Source organism: Phascolarctos cinereus, unplaced genomic scaffold (genome assembly GCF_003287225.1).
Source record: "Phascolarctos cinereus isolate Bilbo 61053 unplaced genomic scaffold, phaCin_HiC Scaffold_9;HRSCAF=440, whole genome shotgun sequence".
Taxonomy (NCBI): domain Eukaryota; kingdom Metazoa; phylum Chordata; class Mammalia; order Diprotodontia; family Phascolarctidae; genus Phascolarctos; species Phascolarctos cinereus.
In genome coordinates, this window is record NW_027556402.1 from 130,951,374 (window position 1) to 130,975,797 (window position 24,424).

Below are 24,424 nucleotides of genomic sequence, written 5' to 3' on the forward strand. Positions count from 1 at the left end.
TCAGTCTTGACTTGGCCCTATTTGGGATTTTCTTGGCCTGAATATTAGTGTGATATGCCATTTCTTTCTTCAGTTCATTTTACACATGAGGAAACCGATTAATGACTTGCCCAGGGTCACACATCTAGTAAATGTCTGGACTAGATTTGAACTCAGTAGAATGAGTCTTTCTGACTCCAGGTCTGGCACTCTATCCATTTGCCACCTATGTGCCTCTCATCACTAGGTTGCATGTCCACAAAGATTGATTTCCTGGACAATGGGGGTGGGAATTGGCTAGAAGCAGGAGCAGTGGTGGGAGATGCATTACTGCTCCTTGAGTTCTTGGGTGTTCTCTCTGTTGATGGCAATTGAGCTTCCAGTAATATTTAGAGAATGGAGAGGAGAAATAAATCAAGCAGTGATTGATCACAGCTGATTTTAATAAGAGAAAGGTATTAACTTTTGCCCCTGAAGCAAGTGTGTGTGGGATATGGTAGAAAGTTAGGGGAAAGGACCAATGGAGAAATCTCACCTCCAAGAATCGTTCCTAGATTAATTCGGGCTGCAGTGATCTCACTTCTCTCTGAGGTAGGGGATTTGTTTGTCCTGATCAATCATGTTAAGCTATTATTTGTTGATTTAGTTGGTTGTTTAGTTTATTCCACATATCTCTTGTGTAGCCACTATAGTCTTTTCAGGCAGAAGTTATGTACAGAAGTTATGTACCTTTTATTTCAAGCAGCTAGGGGGCAGAGTGGATGAGAGTGCTTAGCCTGGAGTCAGGAAGACTTGAGTTCAAATCCAGCCTCAGACCTTTAGTAGCTCTCTGATCCTGGACAACTCACTTAACCTCTGTCTTCCTCGGTTTCCTCATCTATACAATGAGGATAGAAGGAGCACCTACCTCATCTTATATTATTGTTTATGATCAAATGGCATAATAAGTGTAAAGCACTTAGCCAGCCCCTGGCACAAAGTACAGCTAAGTATATAGTATCATGCTAAGAGGAGTTGTTCTTCTAGGTTAAACATCTCTGGAATTGAAATGATTTAGCTAACAGTTCTTCATAAAAGGGTACGAAAGCAATGTAGAAGATTTGGCAAACTGATAGATAAGTTTAAGCTGAGCATACAGCTACTTTTTTATACCCCTTGGTATTGAAAAAGTCATGTCCTACAGAAAGTCTTTTCTGACACTCTCAGTTATCTGCAATGTTCCCAAAACTTTGAATAAATTGCTTTTCATTTTGTACATGTGTATATGTGTGTGTGTGTTTGTGTGTGTCTATGTATATATACATATATATGTGTGTGTATATATATACACATATATATGTATTATCGCAAATATTCAAATTTATACCCCCACCTGTGGGAAGCATCATCCTCCTCTACTTGCATTGTCTCTTGGGAGGGCAAGGGGATTAGGTTCATAGCTTAGCTCAGCTCCTATAGAAGATGATTCCCTTTTCAAATCCAAAATCCCCCTAAGACTCTTGCCCCAGGAATTCTGGCTTCTCAGGGTTTCCATGCTAGCCTGACTGGCTGTATCGCACCACCCTGCCTGCAATTCTGGTACCAAGGTCACCATGGCTTATTTTACTGTTCCCAGCACCTGAAGACAAACAACAGAGAGCAGAAAACACAGCCAGGCCCATTTCTGGAGCAGAGGTAAAAGAGTAGGAACAAGGGAAGGATTTTCCTACCCTTCCCACTGGTTCAGTTCATTAGTTCAGTTCTTGGTGTCCATGTTGGATAGAGCAGTGAGGGAGTCACCAAAAAGGGCTAAGCTGAACAGTGGTGGAAAGCAGCAGCTGAAAAGGGCAATGGCTCAGTCTTGCCAGTTTTAAAGACATAGACAGCCATTCAAAGGAAGCTGTCCCTCCCCTGTGGTAGGGGAGAACTCTAGCTTAGATCACATTAGACGACTTGGACATGCTCAAAAGGCCTCTCTTAAGGGAGTTTCCACCTCCATAGTAGAACTGAGCATGCCCAGAGAAGCCTGGGTGACATAGTATTATCTAGGTTTTTATTGTACCTTGATTTATTTCATTTAATATTTTCTAAATATATTTTAAACTGGTTCAGATGGCACCTGGTAGGATTGTGAGCTTCATGTGGCCCATCATATTTGACACCTCTGGTCGACATTATTGAGTGTGGAAAGGGCAATAACATGTAACAAGTTTTGAAAGACAAGATAGAGCCAAGTTGTGAGGCCTTTAAAAGCGAAAAAGAGGAGTATATATTTTATTTGTAAAACTGGTAAGGGTGGCTGGCATTTACTGAGTTCAGCAGTAATATGATCAGGTCTTTGCTTAAGGAAATCAAATTTGGCAGCCATGTAGGGATGCATTAGAATGGAGAGGACTTGGAAAGAGAGATCAGTTAGGGTCATTGCAATAGCTGAGATGATAGCTGATGAGGGCCTGAGCTGAAATCGTGACTGTGTGAAAAGAGAATTGGTGTAAGGGAATTTGGAGAAGAGAGAATGGGGGACTCAAGAGATGCTGTGCAGATAGAAAAAGCAAGATCTGATACAGGCAATGGGGTATAGAAATCTATGTTGCTCTACAGGAAAATAGAAGGGAACAGGATAAGAGAAGGGGGAGATAGAAGGGAGCGCAGATGAAGGAAAGGGTATTCAGGATGCATAAGGATTTTGGAGTATGGGGAGGGGCAAGATAGGGAGTGACAAGATGGGGAGAAAATGTGGAGCTTAAAATCTTGTGGAAGTCAATGTTGAAAACCAAAAATAAATAAAGAATAAGAAGGAAAAAAAAGAAAAGCAAGATCTGGCAACTGATTGGATATGTGAGTGTGGAGGTGAAGGAGACCAAGGAGTAGAGAATGATACTGAGGTTGTAAAGGAAGGAGAAAGGAAGAATGGTAGTGTCTTCAACATAAGTGGGGAGGAAATGGAAGAGGGGAGAAAAACAGTGAATTTTAGAGGAAAGATATTGAGTTCTGCTTTAACATGCTGAGTTTGAGATGTCACTTGGATACCCTCTCTTTTTTTTTAGTATTTATTTTTTAAAATTTATTTATTTTTAGTTTTCAATATTAACTTCCACAAGAATTTGAGTTCCAAATCTTCACCCCATCTCACCCTTCTCCCCACCCCAAAATGGCATGCAGTGTGAATACCCCTTCCCCTAGTCTGCTACTATCTCTTTCTATCTCTCCCCCCCCCTTCTCTTATCCCCTTCCCCTTCAATTTTCCTGTAGGGTAGGATAGATTTCTGTATCCTGTATTTCTTATTTCCCAGATGCATGTGGAAACATTTTTTTTAAAACATGTGTTTTAAAAACTTTGTGTTCCAAATTTCTCACTTCCTCCCTCCCCTCACCCTCATTGAAAAGGCAAGCATTTCAATATTACACGTGTGCAGTTATGCAAAACACTTCCATAGTAGTCATGGTATGAAAAACTAACTCTATTTCCCTTAATCCTATTTCACTCCCCGCCCCCATTTATTCCATTCTTTCTTTTGACTCTGTCCCTCCTTAGAAGTGTTTGCTTCTGATTACCCCCTTTCCCAATCTGCCCTCCTCTCTATCATTGCCCTGCTCTCTTGTCCCCTTCTTCCCCTATTTTCGTGTAGGGTAAGACAGATTTCCATACCCAATTGAGTGTGTATGTTATTCTTCATAACCCTCATGAGAATAAGATTCATTCACTCCCTCTCTCCTTCGACTCTTTCCATTCCACTGTAAGAGCCTTTTCTTTTCTGTTTTTTTTTGTGAGATAATTTACCGCGTTCTACCTCTCCCTTTCTCCTGCTCCTAGTATAATCTTCTCTCACCCCTTAATGTTATTCTCCAGACATGACCCCTTCATCTTCAACTCAACCTGTGCCCTCTGTCTGTCTGTCTGTCTGTCTACCTATCTATCTATCTATCTATCTATCTATCTATCTATCTATCTATCTATATCTACGTCTATATCTATATATACATATATATAATTTTTCCATTCACCTACCCTACTACTGACAAAGGTCTCATGAGTTATAAATATTATCTTTCCATGAAGGAAGGCAAACAGTTCAACCTTAAGAAGTCTCATATGATTTCTCTTTCCTGTTTACCTCTTCATATTCCACTTGAGTCTTGTATATGAAAGTAAAATTTTCTATTCAGTTCTGGTCTTTTCATCAGTAATGCTTGAAAGTCCTCTATTTCACTGAATGACCATTTTTTTCCCCTGGAGAATTATATTCAGTTTTTCTGGGGAGGTGTTTCTTGGTTGTAATCCTATTTCCTTTGCCCTCCAGAATATTATATTCCATGCCCTCCGGTCCTTAAATGTAGAAGCTGCTAAATCATGTGTTATCCTGATTGTGTTTCCACAATACTTGAATTGTTCCTTTCTGGCTGCTTGTACTATTTTCTCCTTCACCTGGGAGCTCTGGAATTTGGCTACAATATTCCTAGGAGTTTTCCTTTCGGGATCTCTTTCAGGAGGAGTTTGGTGGATTCTTTCAATTTCTGTTCTGCTCTAGTTCTAAAATATCGGGGCAGTTTTCCTTGCTGATTTCTTGAAAGATGATATCTAGGCTCTTTTTTTGATCTTGGCTACCCTGTCTTAAGTGTCCAATAGGCCAGCACTAAATGTAGGTGTAAGAGTGGTCCTGGATACGTAGATAAGTGAGTCATCTGCATAAAGATGAGAAATGAACTCATAAGGGTTCTGATGGAGTTAAGAAGAGGCCTATGGATATGAGAAGAGAGAAAAGGCTTGAGAGCACAGCTGTCAGGAATACCCCAAGTTGCAGGTAGACAGCAAAGATGATTGATAAAGAGTGGTCAGATATATATGAGGAGCGCTAGGAGAAAAGTGCATTAAGCAAACCTAGAGAGAAAAAGAACGTGTGGTAGGAATTTCCTAGCCATAGAGCAAGAGAACATAGGGGCACTGTCACAACCTGAAGGCATTCCAAAATTCCAGAATGACAGGGTTCTCAAGCAGAATTCTCAACTAAAAGCTCCCAAATTAAAATGTAGATGAGAAATGTTTAAGAAAATAAATAAAAATAGATAAAGCAAATTGTAAGTTAATATGCACCTATGGGGATATATTTCTATTTCTGTTTGATATCACTGCTTCTAGAGGTTAGCAAGTTTTAGATTCCTGACTCTTCATTCCTAAGATATCTGGGGAGAGCTGTTTTCTAGTACCTCACTTCCCAAGGATAAGCAGATATCAGGTACCTCTGGAATACAGGTTCCATGACCTTTAAATTTTTTTTTTTTTATATCTTAGTAAAATTAGACCCTGATTAGGCAATTGTTGCATAAGCAAATGCTGAAGGTAGATGAGATGTGCTGTTGTACACTAGGGTTAAGGTTTTGAGATGGGGTGCAAACCACCAGATCACCACGAGGCTTTGATACTCTTCCCTATTATACCAGCAACTCAGGACCTAGTTGAATGGCATCCTCTACTAGATACTTGTTACACCAATGACCGTCTATTACTGAGGCATCTGTCACCACCTAGAGCTTCTGGGGAAGCTCTTTCATACTACATGCTTCTTGCTTTTCTCCCTGAGGACGGGGATCACCTTTCAGGATGTTTTAGAAGGGATCACAGAATCTCAGATGGAATCTGGTCAGGACCTCAGAGTCCAACTTGTCCAAATCTCTCTTTTATGTAGGAGGAAATTGAGTAACTTATTGTAACAGTTCAAAATTAAGATAAACTGAGGCACAAAGTTCTGAGCATGATCAATTTATTAGCAAAGCATAAGTTTACCAATGAATAGGCTCTCCATTTCTGAAGCAAAGCCAAGACCCTTAATGAGGGGGACAACTGTCTTTTCTAGGTTTTGGGGAGTACAGAACAAATAACAGGGCTTGGAAGGTAGGAAACAATTTAAGATTTGTTACAAGCGCTCAAAGTCATGAATGGTGAGATCCATAGGAGTGGTTACAGATCTGAGGCATGGGGAACAATATGATTGTTTGGCAATTGGGAATGAGAAGCTAGCAGCAAACCCCTTCTTCCCCCCTGTCACTCAGAAATGTTCATTGTTTGTGGCCATTTGCAAAGACAGAGTGAGTAACAAACCAGATATCCTAGAAGGATAGCTTGGTGATGCCAGACCAAACTCCCTGGTGTCCACCCACATCCCTGAAGGATAACAGAGATCCTAGAGGCAAGAATAGAACAGTCATTAACAGCACAACTGAATTTCTAAACTTAGCCCTTTGCAGGCCAGCTGAATTTCTGAACTAAGTTTAGAGACAAAGAACCATGACTTAGACAGTTACAGCACAAAATAAACCAAGTGTAAATAGCTTCAGTGAAAAGATGATATAGAATCAATCTGATCATTTCATTCTCCAAAGTCGTGCAGAGTGTTAGAGGTCAGACATGAATCTAGGTCCTCTGACTCAAGTATTATTTACTCTTTCCATTAAACTATTTTAAAAGCCCTACATGGTAAACGTACGGGGAGAAGTGGGTGGTATAATAATTAAGAAGTGCAACTTACACTTTTATATATCTTTTCCTTCAATTCTAATCTCCTATTCAACCTCCAAGCATTTATCCCTTCAGAATCCCATCTTTAGAATCTCTGGCAGAACCCCACTTTCTCTTAAATCTTATTGCCAGAGCTGACCTTATTAAAGGTTATCCTATGTGTTAGCCTCAATCCATTAGTATTCTGCTGACAAAACTGGAAGGGCTTAATTTATATAAAATGAGTTTCTTCAGCTTAGCACAGTGGATAGCTACTCCTTCACCCCACGACAGCCACGCACAAAGATGGTCATACCCTCAGTCTTGCCATCATCCACAAATATACCACTTCCATATTCAAGAATTCTGAAAAACCCTTGTTTGAGTACAGGCTTTTCACCTCTCCCTCTGCCTTCCCTTAAAATATTCTACTATTTTTCTACACTCTGATCTCTAATCATTTGATCCCTCAATAATCTTCCAGGTCATCTCTTTGTGCTAGACTGCATCTCTCCTCTTCTCTCCATCATGACCTCCTGTTGAACCAATTCAACTCTAAACTGCCCTCCTGCCTGGAAACCCTAGCCCTTCTACCATATCACCTCTTATGCCCAGCCAAGTCTCAGCCTTAGATCACTCCCACTACTCACCATCTTCTGGCCTACACACATGGTGCTGAAGAAAGATGGAGAAAAATCACATAATCATTCCAGCTGAAACCATTGCAAATTTATGTTATAGAACCACAACTGGGCACTTACCACTGCTAGGCAATCCTAGTATATCTCCCTTATCAACTCACTAGGCCACTCCCTACCACAGCTCTTCCAAACCTCAAACCCTCCACACGTACCCCTCCAACAGAAGCTCCATCACCCTTCATAGGCCAGGTACAATGTCAAGGATTCTCAAGTTAAGGTTTTCTCATCTGTCAAATGAGCTGGAAAAGACAATGGCAAACCATTCTCATATCTTTACAAGAAGAGTTGGACATGACTAAAATGACTGAAACACTGTCTCTCTCAGAGATACATACTAATGGACAAGCTCTGTAGATTGTCCTTCCAAATGCATGTTGAAATCTAGGCAATAGACATTCTTCATCCATTTTGTGTTTCCTGGGTGACTGGATCATCCAAATTCCTTTGAGTCATTATATGTTCCTTCCAGGAGGCTCTACAATGTCCTAGGGCTTAATGAAATCAAGAAAATGCCAATTCCTCTTTTTTTGAAATTAGCTGGGACTTTTCAAAAGTGGGGTGAATATTTTTGGGGAGCACATATCTCCCTAGTTTTTATGGTTCAATTGATTTTCATTATCAGAGAATGATTGAAGAAGCTATTTTTGATGGTGAAACTTTTTACAACTTTTTTCAATGTATGTCTATTTTATTTTTCCACTACTTGCGTATTGGATAAAAAAAAAGATAAACAAAACTCTTGTAACAAATACACAAAGTTAAACAAAACAAATTCCCACATGGGCCCTGTCCAAAAATATGTTCTGCATTCTGAGTCTATCATCTCTCTTGCAGGAGGTGAGTTGCATGCTTCATTTATCCTCTAAATTTTGGTTGGCCATATTAGTGATCACAATTATTAAGATTTTCAGTTGTTTGTCCTTACAATGTTCTCATTTTAGTCATATAAATTGTTCCCCTGATTTGGTTCACTGTATTCTGCATCAATTCATAGATGCAGGTTTCTATGAAATTCTCCTTTTGATCACTTCTTCTAACACAACAGCCTTCCATTACATTCATATAGTATGATTTGTTCAGCCATTCTTCAAATGATAGAATCCCCCTCACTTGCCAATTTGTTGCCACCACAACGAAAGCTGCTCTAAATAGTTATGTAGATAGGAATATTTTTTCCTTGTCCTGGTGGCATCACTGAATTTTAAAGGGTATGCACAGTTTTGTGACTTTAGGGGCACACTTTCAAAATGTTTTCCAAAGTGTCTATACCAATTAACAGCTCCTACCTCTTTTGTCATAGACCTTCCAACATTTGTGATTTTTCTTTCTTTCTTTTTTTTGTCTTCTATGCCAGTGTGATGGATGTGAGATGGAACCTCAGGTTTGATTAAATTTGAATTTCTCTTGTTAGTGTTTCGAAGCATTTTTTTCATGTGGTTGGATTTGAACAAAAATTGGAAACTTGGATTTTTCAGTTTGAAAAAATGGCTATTTACATGGCTACTATGGAATTGGAACTGAAGTAATTTGTAGAGAATATAGAAAAATTAAAATAAAATAAAAATGCCTGTTCATATCATTTGACAACTTATCACTTGGGAAATGGCTTATATTCTTACAAAGGTTAATCAGTTCTTTTTATACCTTGAAACCTTTATCAGAGAAAAGACGTCTTTGATATCTCCCTTCTAATATGTCTCCTAATCGTACCAGTATTAAATTTGTTTATGGAAAACATTTTAATTTTAAATAATCAAATTATCATTTGCATCTTCTATGATCCTATCTATCCCTTGTTATATTTCATAGGGAAACTTGAAGTATTTTGACATGTGCGTGAGAGAAATTTTGGTATAAGACAGCCCAGTAAGATTGTATTTTTGTTCTACTAAAGTAAATGAGTCTGTGTAATAAAAAAAATGGGATCACATATTCTCCACGTCTCTCAGTGTTGAATTAAGGTTAATTTGTAGCTTGCTTTTTGACTTAACTCTAGATTTCCACATATTAACTATAAAGGCAGAACACCAAGGAGAGAATGTGCAAGCACCTAAGCATCATGTCTCAAAAGTTGGTTTCTGCACTGCTGCTGTTGAATATCTGTTGCTTCAGCTTTTCATTTTGTGGGAAAGTGCTGGTGTGGCCTATGGAGTATAGTCATTGGATTAATTTAAAGACCATCGTGGATGAACTCACACAGAAGGGACATGTGGTGACTGCTGGTACCTTCTATTTCACTTCTCATTGAACCCACACCATCTTCAGGGCTTACCTATGAGGTTTTTCCTGCACCATATAAAGAAGAGGAAATAAAAAACTTTGTTGAAATGTATTTGAAGGATCTGATTTATATGATACCAAGTATCCCATACTGGAAATCAATGATAAAACTTTGTGAACAGAAACGCTCTCTTAATCAGCTTTTGAAATCAGTTTGTGAGAGTGCAGTCTTTAACCAGCACCTCATGCAGAAGTTCCAAGACACTGGTTATGATTTGCTGAGCTCAGAGGCTGTGTGTCCTTGTGGGGGTCTGATAGCTGAGAAGCTCAAACTTCCTTTTGTGCACGGTCACCAGCTGAGCTTGGGAAACAATTTGGAGAAATATTGTGCAAGACTTCCACTTCCGCTTTCCTATGTACCTATTCCCCAAGGAAGACTGACACATAAGATGACTTTTATGGAGAGGGTGAAGAATATGATGCTTTCCTTTCTCTTTGATTTTGGGTTCCAGCCATTAGACAAAATATGGGACCAGCTTTTCACTGAAGTATTAGGTAAGAGTGAATGTTTTCAGAGGGGCTTTGCACAAAGTAATGCCACTCTTTGTTCTGTCTGTCAAGGGAATTACTGTTCACTGCTCCATGCTATAACTTTCTCATTTGAGAACATACAGAGACTAGAAAAGTTTCAACTGAAGTCTTGCTTAGTGTAGGGAAGCCAACTCTTGGCATATGTTAATTTTATCTAGCAGAATTGGACTATTTATTTGCCAGTCAAGAACAAGTAATTTTCATTAGAAAAATCCTTGATGGAAATCAACTCTCAATACCAGAGAGTCTTTGTGTTTCACCTGTCCTAATATACTGCTTTGTGACTCCCAAATAGACTGTTATAGGACCACCATTTTTTATTCCATTAGCTAATTCCAAGGTTTGGATCATACATGCTTTTATTGGTTCTTCTGTGTCACCACTTAACCCACCTCCCCACCTCCTACCTCCCAACTCTGAAACCTTAACTTGAGAATCCTTGACACTGAACCTTGCTTATGAAGGGTAATGGAGCTTCTGTTCTTCTCTCTCTTACTCAGCTCTCTGAAATCACCATTCAACCCTTACTTGAATTTTTGTTTTATTTTGATTACAAATGACTTCAGGTAGGGATTGAAAATAACAAAAACAGAAAAAGGTTAAAGGTGTCACATTCCTTCAAGTCGATCCAAATCTTCCATGCAAATGTACAGGATGACTAGATCTTAACCCTTCTCATTTAACTGTTACCTTCATGGTGAACATTTTGTCCAAATTTAGCCTCACAGGCTTACCAAAAGGAAAGTGCTTTGTAAGTCTTAGAGTTCTGCCAGGTGAGTAAACACCCTCTACCAGAGCTGATCGGCAACTTCTCAGCAATTTATAATCCTAAAGAGTTGTCTTGGGGCAGCTAAGTGGCACAGTGGAGAGAGTACCAGCCCTGAAGTCAGGAGGACCTGAGTTCAGACCCGGCCTCAGACCAAACACTTGACACTTACTAGCTGTGTGATCCTGGGAAAGTCACTTAACCCCAATTTCCTTAAGAAAAAAAAAAGAGTTGCCTAGAGCAGAGGTGTCAAACTCATGGTCCCAAGTCCTGCAAAATTCCTATAAAGGAATTAAGTATAACTGAGAAATGTTTCCCAAAACATTAAGGGCATCTATCCCAGTGTTTTTATTTACAGATGAAGAAATTAAGGCCCAGAGAGGTTATAGTCATTCTTAAGGTCACAATATTCTCATTCACAGATGAAGAAATTAAGGCCCAGAGAGGTTATAATCATTCTTAAGGTCACAGGGGAAGCTAGAGGGCATGGTGAACAGAGTGCCTGACCTGGAGTCAGAAAGAGTCCTCTTCCTGAGTTCAAATCTAGCCTCAGACATTTACTAGCTGTGTGACTCTGGCCAAGTAACTTAACCCTGTTTGCCTAGGTTTCCTCATTTGTAAAATGAGCTGGAGAAAGAAATGGCAAACCACTTCAGTGCCTTTGCCAAGAAAACCCAAAAGGGGGTCACAAAGAATTAGAAATGACTGAAAAACAACTAAACGAAAAGGTCACTGGACTGCTACATAGCAGAGTTAGAATTTTGATCCAAGTTCTCTAACTATAAACCCAGTGGTCTTTTCAGAATATCACTCTCACTGCTACTGGAACAATAACTTCTTGTTGCTGAGATGGAATTTGGCTCCCAGATTATTTGCATAAGTAGCAGGAGAGATATGCCATGAAGAAATGCCTATTCTAGTCATTTTTCCTTTGAAACCAGGAGGTCGCACTGTGTAGAGAAAAGCTCCTTCCAATGACAGTGCCTGGTGGGGCTATTCAAAAGGTTTTGATGATTGCAGGATCCTAAAACATAGATTCCAGGAATAGAAGTGTTCAGTCCAAGCCAAGCAAACAATGAAGCACAAAAGCAGAGAGCTTAGCATTTCAGTGTTAGCCTGAGAAAAGTATCATAACCTGTAAAGATTAGAGACAGTGGAGAGACCAGTTTCAGTTGAACTTTGGAGAGAAAAGTTGGATTTCAAAGAGTTGAGGATGAAGTGGTAGGTGAGAAAGCAGAGACAGTTCATGTAGGCTAACTGTTCTAGGAGTTTATTCATCAAAAAGTAGAAAAAGGGAGGCAATAGATGGATTGGGTAAATGTTGAAAGATCGAGTAATGTGGAAGAAATGGAAAATGAAAGCAAAAGACTCATTTGATGAAATAACATTCTAGAGGTCAGACAGGATAGTTTCAGGGTCAGGGAGGGAGGTTTAATCTTGGGGAGCTGGAGGCAGTGGGCAGTGATAACATACACTTTTTAGATGTGGAATAGAAGAGTTGAGAAATCTGAAAACAAGTACCTTCAATTTACTTTTTTATTTTTAAAAAAAATTTATTCATAAGGGCAGCTAGGTGGCACAGTGGATAGAGCCCCAGCCTTGGAGTCAGGAGGACCTGAGTTCAAATCCAGCCTCAGGCAGTTAGTAGCTCTGTGACTCTGGGCAAGTCACTTAATCCTGATTGCCACATAAAAAAAAATGTTTATTTATTTATTTATTTTTAGTTTTCAACATTCACTTTTATAAGATTCTGAGTTTTAAATTTTCTCCTCTTCCTTCCCTCTGTCGCCCCAAGAAGGTGTGCAATCTTCTATAGGCCATATCTGTAAAATCATATTATATATATTTCCACATTAGTCATGTGGAAGAATTAGAACCAAAGGGAAAAATGCAGGAAAGAAAAAAAAGGAAAATTGGTATTCTTAGATCTGCATTCAGGCTCCATTGTTCTTTCTCTGGATGAAGATACCATTTTCCATCATGAGTCTTTTGGAATTGTCTTAAATCACTACATTGCTGAAAAGAGCTAAGTCTATCAAAGTTGGTCATTGCACAATGTTGCTGTCACTATGTACACAGTTTTCCTGATTCTGCTCACTTCACTCAGCACTAGTTCATGCAAATATTTCCAAGCTGTTTTTTTTTTAATTTTGAAGTTTGCCTACTGATCATTTCTTGTGGAACAATAGTATTCCATTGCATTAATACACCACAACTTCTGCCATTCCCCAACTGATGGACATTCCCACACTTTCTTATTCTTGGTAACCACAAAAAGAGCTGCTATAAATATTTTTCCTTTTTTATGACCTCTTTGCAATACAGAACGAGTAGTGTTATTACTGGATCAAAAGGTATACAGAGTTTTACAGACATTTGGACACAGTGCCAAATAGCTCTCCAGAATGGTTGGATGAATTCACAACTCTATCAACAATGCATTAGTGTTCCAATTTTCCCATATCTTCTCTCACAAATATCATTTTCCTGTTTTATCATGTTGGCCAATGTGATAGGTGTGATGTGGTACCTCAGAGTTGTATTAATTTGTATTTCTCTAATCAATAGTGAGTTAAAGCATTTTTTCATATGACTATAGCTAGCTTTAATTTCTTTATCTGAAAACTGTTTGTTCATATCCTGTGACCATTTATGGATTGGGGAATGACTTGTATTCTTACAGATTTTACTGTTTTCTATACATTTTGTAAATGAGGCCTTTATCAGAGACACTGGCTGTAAAAACATGTTTCCCAGCTTTCTGCTTCCCTTCTAATCTTGGTTGCATTGACTTTGTGCAAAAACTTTTAAACTTAATGTAATCAGAATTATCCATTTTTTCATTTCATAATGTTCTCTATCTCTTGTTTGGTCATAAAATTTTCCCTTCTTCATAGATCTGACAGGTAAACTATTCCTTGTTCTCCTAATTTGTTTGTAGTATCACCCTTTATGTCTAAATCATGTGTCTATTTTGAACTTATCTTGATATGCGATGTAAGATGTTGGTCTAGGCCTAGTTTCTGCCATATTATTTTCCAGTTTTCCCAGCAGACTTTGTCAAATAGTGAGTTCCTATCCCAGAATCTGGACTCCTTGGGTTTATTAAGAAGTAGCTTATCATAGTCATTGACTACTATGTCTTGTGTACCTAACCTATTCCATTGATCCACCACTCTATTTCTTAGCCAATACCAAGTAGTTTTGATGATTGCTGCTTTATAATACAATTTTGGATCTAAGTACCTTCAATTTAAATAAATATAAAAGGAAGATAAGTTTGCTGAGGATGAGTGATCCAGCTTTTAGATTTGGAAGCTTAATGGGGAGGGGGGTAGTTTAGAACCAATAATAGGAAAAGAAAAAGAAGCATATAAGAAATTAATAAAAATAATTTCCCTGTGGCTACATAGGGCTATATGCAAATGTTTTAGGAATTTAGAAAAGGGACATATCAATTTGGATAGAGTGAATGTCAAGGTTTCATGAGGTATTTAAAAGTATATTAGGTACATTACCTGAGCGATCTGGGCAAGTGATCTCAGTGGGTTCCAGTTTCCTGTTTTTGTCAACATATATAAAATCAAACAAGATTATTTCTAAATTATCTTCTAGCTGTAAAGTATTTGCTCCTATGATCCTATGGCAGGAAGGAGAGGTTGAAACCATAAATTGTCTGGGTAGGCACAGAGAAATTCAGAGAGCATGGTCATAGTTGAATGCATTCTGTAAGAATTAACCTAACCCTAGGCACTCCTAAATGTTCACCAAAAGTGTCATCTGTTCTCTGCCAAAGAACTCTTTACTTACACTTTTATCTAATTTAGTTGTTTGAACTAAAGTAAGTTTATTGAGACAAATTTTAGACACTTGTTAGATATGTCTCAACTTCCTGATTTTGGGATGAATGAATGAAAAATAGAGGCTGAGAATCTGAGCATAGCAGCCTCACAGGTTCTCCGTGCAAGTTCATCTAGGTTGGTTTTTAAAGTTATTCAATGTATATATGTCCAATGTATTTTTGTTCACTACATCATATATAATATTACATATACATATGCTTATGTGTGTATATGTATGTATGTCTGTATATATGTATATAAATCTGACATATTTTTCAAAATTAGAGAAATTTGATACAAAGATATTTTCCCCAATTTATTCCTTTACTTGTTATCCTAGATACATTGCTTGAGTTTGTGCAAATGCTTTTTTTATATTATATTATGAAAATTCTTGGTTTTGATTTTTGCAGTATCTCTATCCTTTCTTTGATTGAGAATTTGCCTCTTACACATTGCCACAATTTGATTTTTATTCTTTACTATTCAAGTATCATATTCATTTTACATTTATTATTCAATGTATTGGCCTAACTTTAATTTTTTTCCAGACTGATTTTCTGTTTTCCCTTCAGATACCATCACTTAGGAAGTCCCCTGATAGTAATTTATGTTTTCAGGGTTATGGAAGTCTGGATTATTAAGTTCCTTTATTTTCAGATTCTCCCTTGACTAATCTTATTCCATCGATCAACTTTTCTTTTTTTTTTAGGTAATAGTAAATTGTTTTGTGATTGCTGCTTTATAGTAATGGATGAAGTCTGTACATGCTCTTCCACCTTCAATCCTACTTTTTCATTATTTCCCTTGATATTCCAGATCTTTTGCTCTTCCAAATGAATTTTATCATTGTTTCTAGCATTGCAAAGTATCCTTTTGGTGGTTTGACCAGGATAGCATTACAAGTATTAATTTACTTGGGTAATATGATCATTTTCATTACATTAGTAATAACCCAGCCAGAAGCACTCAATATTCTCAAGCCATGTACCTTTTTTAAAATTTCTTTTGAGAATATTTTGAAATATAATCTATATGCGTATTGAAAGTATTTCATAGGTTGATTCCCATACACACACACACACACACACACACACACAAACACACATATACATGCACACATATACATGCACATATCTGTATACATATAAGCATAAGTATTAATTATGATGAATTGGATTTTCCTTCCATTATTGACTCTTGGATTTTGCTGTTATTGTATAAATATGTTATGGATTTGTGGAGCTTTATTTTGTATCCTGAAATTTGGTTGAAACTATTAATAGTCTCAATCAGTTTCTTTGTCAATCCTATGTCATCAACAAATAGGGATAGTTTTAATTCTTCTTTTCCTATCATTACAACTTTGATTTCTTTCTCTTGTCTTATTGCTATTATAAGCATTTCTTGATCTCTACCAAAGATTAGTGAGGCAGTTAGATCTGGAGTCAGGAAGACCTGAGTTCAAATCTAGCCTGAGACATTTAATAGCTAGGTGGCTTTCTGTTTGCTACAGTTTCCTCAGCCCTAAACTGGAGATGATAACAACACCTACCTCCCTCGGTCATTGTGTGAGTCAAATGAGACAATAATTATAAGGCCTGACACATAGTAGGTCCTATATACATGTTATCCTCATCATTATTGTTATTTTTATATTTATTAGGAAGCTTCTATGGAATATTCATTGCATATATTTGTTTTGATTTTTAAAAGAAATTATTATATATATGTATATGCATATATATTTAATAGTTTTAACATACATATATAATTTTTAAATCCTGTACTTACCGTCTGTTGGATTTTTTAAAGTGTATATGATTATTATTTTTTCTGAAGGCTTATTTTTTGGATCTATTGAGGTATCTTGGTTTTGAATGTTTTTCTCCTTTGTATCATCAATTATGGAATGGTTTCCTTGGTGTTGAACCATTCTTGAATTTCACGTATAAATCTAACTTGTCATAATGAATGATTTCTTGGATAAATTGTTGTAGTCTGACAGGATTGAAAATTTTTATATCTGTATTAGCTAATAATATTAGTCTATTATCTCTTTGTGCTTTGTCCTTTCTTGCTTTTAGCACTAGGTTTATATTTGTCCCATCAAAAGAGTTTGGTAAAATCACTTCTTTCTCAATTTTTGATAAACAGTTTTTGTGCTTTACCCCCTCTTAAGATAAAGGTACCCATCCACTTTTCCATAATCTCTAGCAACTTTATTCAATCCTCCTTGCTTTTTCCCATTGCACTGGTCTCATTTCCCATTCTAAGTAATCTTGAAACTATAGTTAAATAATTCAATGTTACACTGTGTTGCAGTCTGAGAGGTTGAGACCCCTCAAAGACCAAAGTACAGGACGGGTCGTCTGGAATGAATTCACAGACTCAAGCATTCTTTAAGTCAAGGTGGCAAAGATTTATTGTTATGCTTTTCAGTGGGCAAGGATTCTTAAGGATCCTGTGAAAGACTGAGGTTGGAGCTAGGGTTTATATGGAAAAGTGCATGGGAAAGGAATGCCAGGGGTACTGACTAGGTAATCCAAAGGTCCAGGTGTCTTTGGGTGCTATGGATGGGAAAGTACATGGAGTATACCAAACAAGGAGGGAGATAACAGAGGTATAGATCTTGGGAGTTTGGCAGGAGGAAGAGTCCTTGGGCCAGCCAAGGACAAAACTCCTTGGGCTGGGCAAGGCACCCCTCTCTTTCTGTCTTGATGAGGGAATGCTCTGCAACAAGGGAAAGCTTTCTCACAAGATAGGAACTTAATAAGGAATTGGGAGGTTCCAGAGACATGATCTGAGGTCTGGGTCCTAAGCAGCCCAGCACTCTCTCACCCAGCTTTGTGTAGCTGCACCAGGGAGAGAGATAAGGGTCTTGCTGGGGCCCACTCATGAGTGATTGCTAGGCACAGTGTCCTGTGGCTGGGGAGTGATTGTCAGAGACAGTGTTTCTGAGACTAGGGAGAAATTGGGATCTAAGCACAAGCACAAGCACCCAAGCACCCCCATCAACTGTTTTCGGCCTTCGAATCCTCTTCTTGTCCTACCACAACTCATTTTTTTCATAATTTAATTTTTTAATTAAAAAAATATATTTATCTCCCTCCCACTTCTGCCTCAGCCATTAAAGATAGCAATAAATATTTATGGTCAAATATAACAAATTCTGCATTGGAGAAAATGTCTAGAAATTCACATTTCATTGTTTTCTCTTCATTTGTCACGTCTCCTGCAGGAGGGAGGTAGCATGCTTTGTCCTCTAGAATCACACAATGGTGTGCCATTATATTGGTTACAGTTATTAAGTCCTTCAAAGTCATTTCTCTTCATAATAGCATTGTTAATAACTAAATTATTTCCCTGGTATTGCTCATTTCACTCTCAGTCATCTTACTCTATCAGTTCACACCAATTTTCTTTGGAATTTTCTAAAACCTTCCCTTTGATAACTTTGTGTGGTATAATAGTATTCCATTTCACAGAGACTAGAAGCACCCTTCCATTTGACCACTTCTTCAATCACCTGCTGCTGTGTTCTTTGGGGGAAAGGAAATAAGGGGCCAGTTTCAACTTCTGTCTGCTTTAACATGACTTCCACCTGCCCCTGCAAGTGACTCCCATCTACTGCTGTGCCTGCCTGATCTCCAGCTTCAGCTTGATCTCCAGAAGCCTCAGGTGAAAAAAGGAGCAACCTTCCCTCTGACCAAAGTCCTTTCATCTGTTAAAAGTTTCAAAATTAACACAAGTGAATAATTCTCTCAAACACTCTTTGGACTTAGGCAATCATTTCATTCTGGGTGTAATGGAAGCAAAGGGGAAAATCACAAGGACTCAGAAGGGGGCAGTTAGTCTTTTCTTGCTTTGCACCTGCAAAATGTGGAAAAGTGTTTGTCAGGCCTGTGGATTTTAGTCACCAGATCTATATCATTATCATTCCAGAACTCAATCTGCCAGGCCATGGAATCACTGGCCCATTGCCTTAACCAAATAGTCTCCTTGATCATACCCCCCTTTCTTATGAGGTTGAAGTGCTCACCCTGCCAGCAATTAAAATGAAACTGATTGCTGAACTGTATGCCATACCTTACATGACTTCTTTTGAACTAGCCTATCTGTCCTGGGGGAAGCCCACTTGACATTGAAAACTGGCCCTTCAACCCTTTTCATGATGGGATACAGGGGACATTGTAGCCCCACTTTAAAATGAATATTCCAACAGAGTTTTAGTTAAGAACCCTTCCTCATTCTTTAGGGGACTTGAGGCATTGGATTCTCTAACTAAATGGGAACCTTGAGAGATTGTATACAAAGAGCAAAGCACTAGGGGATGTGACTTGAATTTTTAATCAATGGAAACTTTGTAGTCGTCCTAAACATCCCGCAAGCACCAACACTGAAGCAAACATATCTGCCTTTCTTACCCGTGGCCTCATACTTGGATGATTCTCTCCTTTTTAATGACTTTGCTTTCACTATATAATCAATATGTCTATTATTGTCTTTCATATTGCATCTATCTTATTTATGGACTTTTTACTACCAAACAAAACAAAACCAAACAAAAATGTCTCTACTTCCCAATGATTTCTTATAATTCAAGGCAAGAAGGCTCCTTCCCTCTACATCCCCTGCCCCATATCCATACCAGAGTGCATGGAAAGGGTCTCTTTAGAGTATATTAAACAGTCTAGGCTCAATGCAAAATCAGACTCCATTAAGCTTGATTTGTAGCAGTATTCAAAGAAATGATACAATATAAATCTATCTATGCATTTGTTTCAGTGATTTTTTTTTTTTGCTAAAATAAACCTTAATTGATTATCTAATGGGGAAAATAGTAGAGAAACAATTGAGGCAAAAATGAGTCAACAGTTTTGAAAGTTTATAAATAATGTATTTTAAGTTAACTTCAATTATTCAGATATCTCTTGGTAACTCTGTTCCTTCAAACACAGAACAGCTAGTAATATCTTAACTCCTCTTAATTTCATCCCTCTAAAGGTAGAATAAACAGCCAGGAGAAATTCAATTATGGCTGTGATTCTGTGATTCAGAGAGGTATTTTTTGCTGGGGTGGACATACTGGAAAGTGACTCTTCTATCTTTGAATTTGTGATAGATAAAGACAGGAAAGTCAGAAATACTCTGACATATACCCTTGATTGTATAAGAGCAAATTTTAAAGCATTAAAGAACAAGAATAGGATGTCATGAACTAAAATTCTGTCAGAGAAGTAAATCTTAGAAGGATGGGAATGATTCAAAATGAAAGTTTTGATAATGTCAAGAATAATAGCTTTGATGAAGAAGAAAAAAGGACAATTGTATAAAGAGAGTAATATGAATAAACAGAAAACTCACTGATGAGTTGGGGTTTTTTTCTAAATCAAATATGTTGAAAGTATAGAAAGAAGAGTAGGAAATGAGGGAAAGAATTAAAAAGCATAGCATGATTCTGAAAAAAAAATAGTGTCAAGACTTGCTAAATCTCAGAATAAACTGAAGCTGGTAAGGATTGGTAAAGACAGCAAAAAGAGTTGTTTTGTGTTCTTTTTTTAAAGCTACAGTAAGGAAAAGGAAGGGTAGTTCTGCTGCAGGTGCATGGAGCTATTATATTTGATAATGAAGAGAAGCAGAGTTGCTCAATTCTTTTTCAGCTTCCATTTTCTCTGCCAAAGAGAAACCTATTTGAAATTAAAAGAACTGAATAAATGTGACTAATGTGGATCGAATTCCCAAGATACATAAGGAGATATTAAGAAAGCATGGAGGTACTCTTGATGAGTTCGCATTTTCCCAACCAGATTAAGCATATTGTTGGGTATTGGAAAAAAAATGTAGGTATGATTACTGAACCAATCTGTGATAGTCTCAAGACAGTAGAGAAGGAGAAAAGTATCATAAAATTAGTGGACAAATGTGATGTTTTTAAAAAAAGGGGGAAAGAATAGAGTCTCCATACTATAAAGATCAGTGGCCCTGAAGGATCATAAACAGTGCTTATAGCTAGATCATGTAAGATAGGTAACAGGTCATGTAAGATCAGCTTCATTTCCTTCTTTGATAGGTTTAATAAACTAGTGGATCAGAGCAATGTGATAGAGTTTAAGTTAGATTTTAGCAAAGCATTCAATAAAGTCTCTCAAGCTACTCTTGTAGAAGAGAAGAGATGTGTCTTAGACAATATGTAAAATTAGATATATTGGGAACTCGTTAAATGGCTAGAATCAAAGCTTAGTAATTGAAGGCAACTTGGAAAGAATTCTCCATCCGAGTAGCCCAGGGCTCTGTGCTGGCACTGTACTGTTTAACATGTTTAGCAATGATTCATACATCCTAATCAAATCTATTGAAAGCCAAAATCCAGGAATAATAGCTAGCACACTGAACAGCACAGTTCTTAATCAAAAGTTCTTAACAGGGTAAATCACTGGGCTAAATGAAATAGGATGAAATTTAAAGTCCCATGATTAGGCTCCAAATGTCAACTTTCCAATTACAAGATATGAGAGTTGTAGTGTTGCAGGCTCAACATGAGTTGACAGTGTGATACAGCAGAGAGGAAAACCATTGCTATTTGGAGGCTGTATCATGTGAGGCATGGCAAAAAGGAATGATTGCTCCACTGTAATCTTCCCTGGTTAGATTCCTTCTAGAGGACTGTTCCATTTTGTACTTCATATTTGAGAAAGGACATTAACTAACTAGAAAGCTCTGAGAGGAGTATAGCCAGAAAGGTGAAGAGTCTTGTGTTAATGGTTTATAAGCATTTATTAAAAAAACTAAGGCAGGAGTTCTTAACCTTTTTGATGTCATGGACCCCTTTGACAGTCTGATGAAGCCTATGGAACCCTTCTCAGAATAATGTTTTTAAATATATAAGATAATATACAGTTACAAAAGAAGCCAGTTGAAGTGAAACAATTATCAAAATGTGAAACAGCAACAAATTTATTGGCCTAGATTAAGAACCCCTTGAATTAGAAACGATTGACTGGGAGAAGATAAGATAATAGACAAGTAGTAGGAGTGAATACTTGCCATGTGGAAGAAGGGGTCTAGAGATCCCTCAGATTTCATGATCCCAAAAACTTGAATGGAGAAAAAATTAAATCTTTATTTCAATATAATTGGTTTCCTTTTTAATCATATGTATTTTATACTTTGTTTTTAAATCAATTAATCAGTCAGTAAACATTTTTTAAATACTCACTATGTGTTAAGCACTGTGCCACGGAATGGAATATAAAGAGAACTAAAAGACAGTATGTGTTCTTAACTAGCTCTCAATGTCATGAGAGAAATAACATGCAAATAACTATGTACAATGAACCACACACAAGATAAACTGGAAATAATCAGCAGAGGGTGAGCTGTAAAAAGTGGGATTTTAGCTGGGACTTGAAAAAAAGCAGGGAAGCCAGGAGGCAGAGATCAGAATGGAGACTATTTCTTTTTTTAAGTATTGTTAAATCTGTCTTTCTTTCTTTTTATTTTCTTAATTTATTTTGATTTATCAACAATCACTTCCATATGCTTTTGAGTTTAAAAATTTTTCCCCCTTCCCCCCACCACTCTCCCCAAGATGGCACACGATCTGATATAGGCTACACATATACATTCCTATTAAACGTATTTTCACATTAGTGATGTTGTAAGTAAAACTTAGAATCAATAGGAGGAACCACCACAAAGAGGAAACAAAACTCAACAGAAGAGAAAAAAATAGCAAATAGTATGCTTTGATCTGCATTCAAACTCCATAGTTCCTTTCTTTGGATGTGGATAGCATTTTCCATCGCGAGGCCTTTGGAGATGTCTTAGATCCTTGTATTGCTGGGAAGGTTAAGTTTATCAATATTAGTAATCGCACAATGTGGCTATTATTGTGTACAACATTCTCTTGGTTCTGCTCACTTCACTCAGCATCAGACCATACAAGTCTTACCAGGTTTTTCTGAAGTCAGCCTGTTCATCATTTCTTATAGCACAGTAGCATTCCATTACATTCATATACCACAACTTGCTCAGCTATTCCCCAATTGATGGGCATCCTCTCAATTTCCAATTCTTTGCCACCACAGAAAGAGCTGCTATGAATACTTTTGGGCCTACATACACCTATATATGTACACAAATTCATATGTACATGTACATATGCATACACACACACACACACACACACACACACACACACACACACACACACACAGACACGCCGCGCACGTGCGGAGTGTCCTAAATGTCTTAGAGCACTTTTTACCTACTAAAGCTCAAAGTTTTGGAAGACCCTGCATGCTATGACTGTTGTTGTTGTTCAGACCTGGGATTTCATCAGAGTTGGAAACTCTCTGATCGTGAAACTCCTACTGGTTCAAATAAGCAAGTTGTTTGTAACTTCTAGTCTTAGAGAGTTATCTGTGGCATATGGAGGATAAAACCAGGGTCATGTAGCCGGAATGTGTCAGAGGCAGGACTGACTCCAACACCTGTACACAGGCTTTAGTTATAATCATTAATCATTTGCAGTAAATATTTTAACCCTGGTCATACTGGTGCTACACTCTTGGTTTTATTCCTGTCTCATGAAGTGCTCCTCCTCTGATTCTTCCAAGTTTAAGTACCTTGGCTGAAATTTTCCCAAGCTCTGTCCTTGGCAATTTTTCTTTTTCTCTGTGTTCTTTCCTATGACTGAAACTTCATCATTTCCATTATATAGATGACTCCTAAGCTGATATCTTCAGCCCTGATCTAACCTATCTATGGAACTTCTTTCTTGTATTTTCAGTTACCTCAGTAGTTTTACCTGGTTATTCCTATAGGCACCTAAACTCACCATGTCCAAAAACTGAACTCTCCCTCATTTGGAAAAGGACAACTGGGAAGGTCATAGCTTTACTTCTGCGATTTACTAACTGTGTGACCTTGAACAAGTCATATTATCTGTGCCTCAGTGTCTTTATCTTTGAAATCTGGGAGTTAAACCAAAGGACCTTTAAAGTCCCTGATACTTCTTATTCTGTGATATTGTGATTCTCATTTAGTTATCATTTTTTTTCAAGTAAGGTTTTTTTATTATTAGTTTGTCCCTTCCATTTCCACCATTTCCACACCCACCCTGAGCAATTTCCTTAATACATACCTATATAGTCAGAAAAAAGAAATCTGCACATTAGTCATGTCCAAAACTGTATGTTTCTTTTTCATTTCAAATTTGTCACCTCTTCATCAGGAGGTAAGAGATTTTTCATCTTCATTCTTTTGCCCTTGTCACATTGATCATAGTTCTAAAATCTTTCAAAGTTGTCTTTCTCTAGAATGTAATCATTGTACAGATTATTCTGCTTTCTTCACTATGAATCAGTTCATATGGGTTTTCCCAGTTTCCTCTGAAATATTCCATTTCAAAAAATTTTGCAAAAAATAATTATTTATTTATGTTTAACATACTTTTTAAAAAAATATTCTGAACTCCCTCCGTCCCTCTGAACTCTCCCCTACCCACTATAAAGGAAGAAATATGATATAAACCATACATCTGAAATCATGCACAACATATTTCCATGTTAGCCATGTTGACAAAAGGAAGAAAGAAGGAAATTGAAAAAATTGTGCTTCAATCTGCATTAAGCTCCATAAGTTCTCTCTCTGGTGTCGCTTAGTATTTTTCATGATAAGTCCTTCAGAATTGTCTTGGATCATTGCACTAATCAGAATAGCTAAATCATTCAAAGTTGATCATCATACATTATTGCTGTTACTGTGTACAATGTTCTTCTGGTTCTGCTTACTTCAATTTGCATCGGTTCATACAAGTCCTCCCAGGTTTTTCTGAAGCCATCCTTCT

At 37.5% G+C, this 24,424-nt stretch overlaps 1 protein-coding gene and 1 pseudogene across 5 annotated transcripts in view; both read left to right on the forward strand.

Moving 5' to 3' along the window:
- LOC110199265 (UDP-glucuronosyltransferase 2A1-like) overlaps positions 1-24,424 on the forward strand; it is a 319,475-nt gene that overhangs the window by 149,876 nt on the left and 145,175 nt on the right. The gene's annotated exons all lie outside the window — the stretch shown is intronic.
- On the forward strand, positions 9,155-10,085 carry LOC144455317 (UDP-glucuronosyltransferase 2A3 pseudogene; annotated as a pseudogene).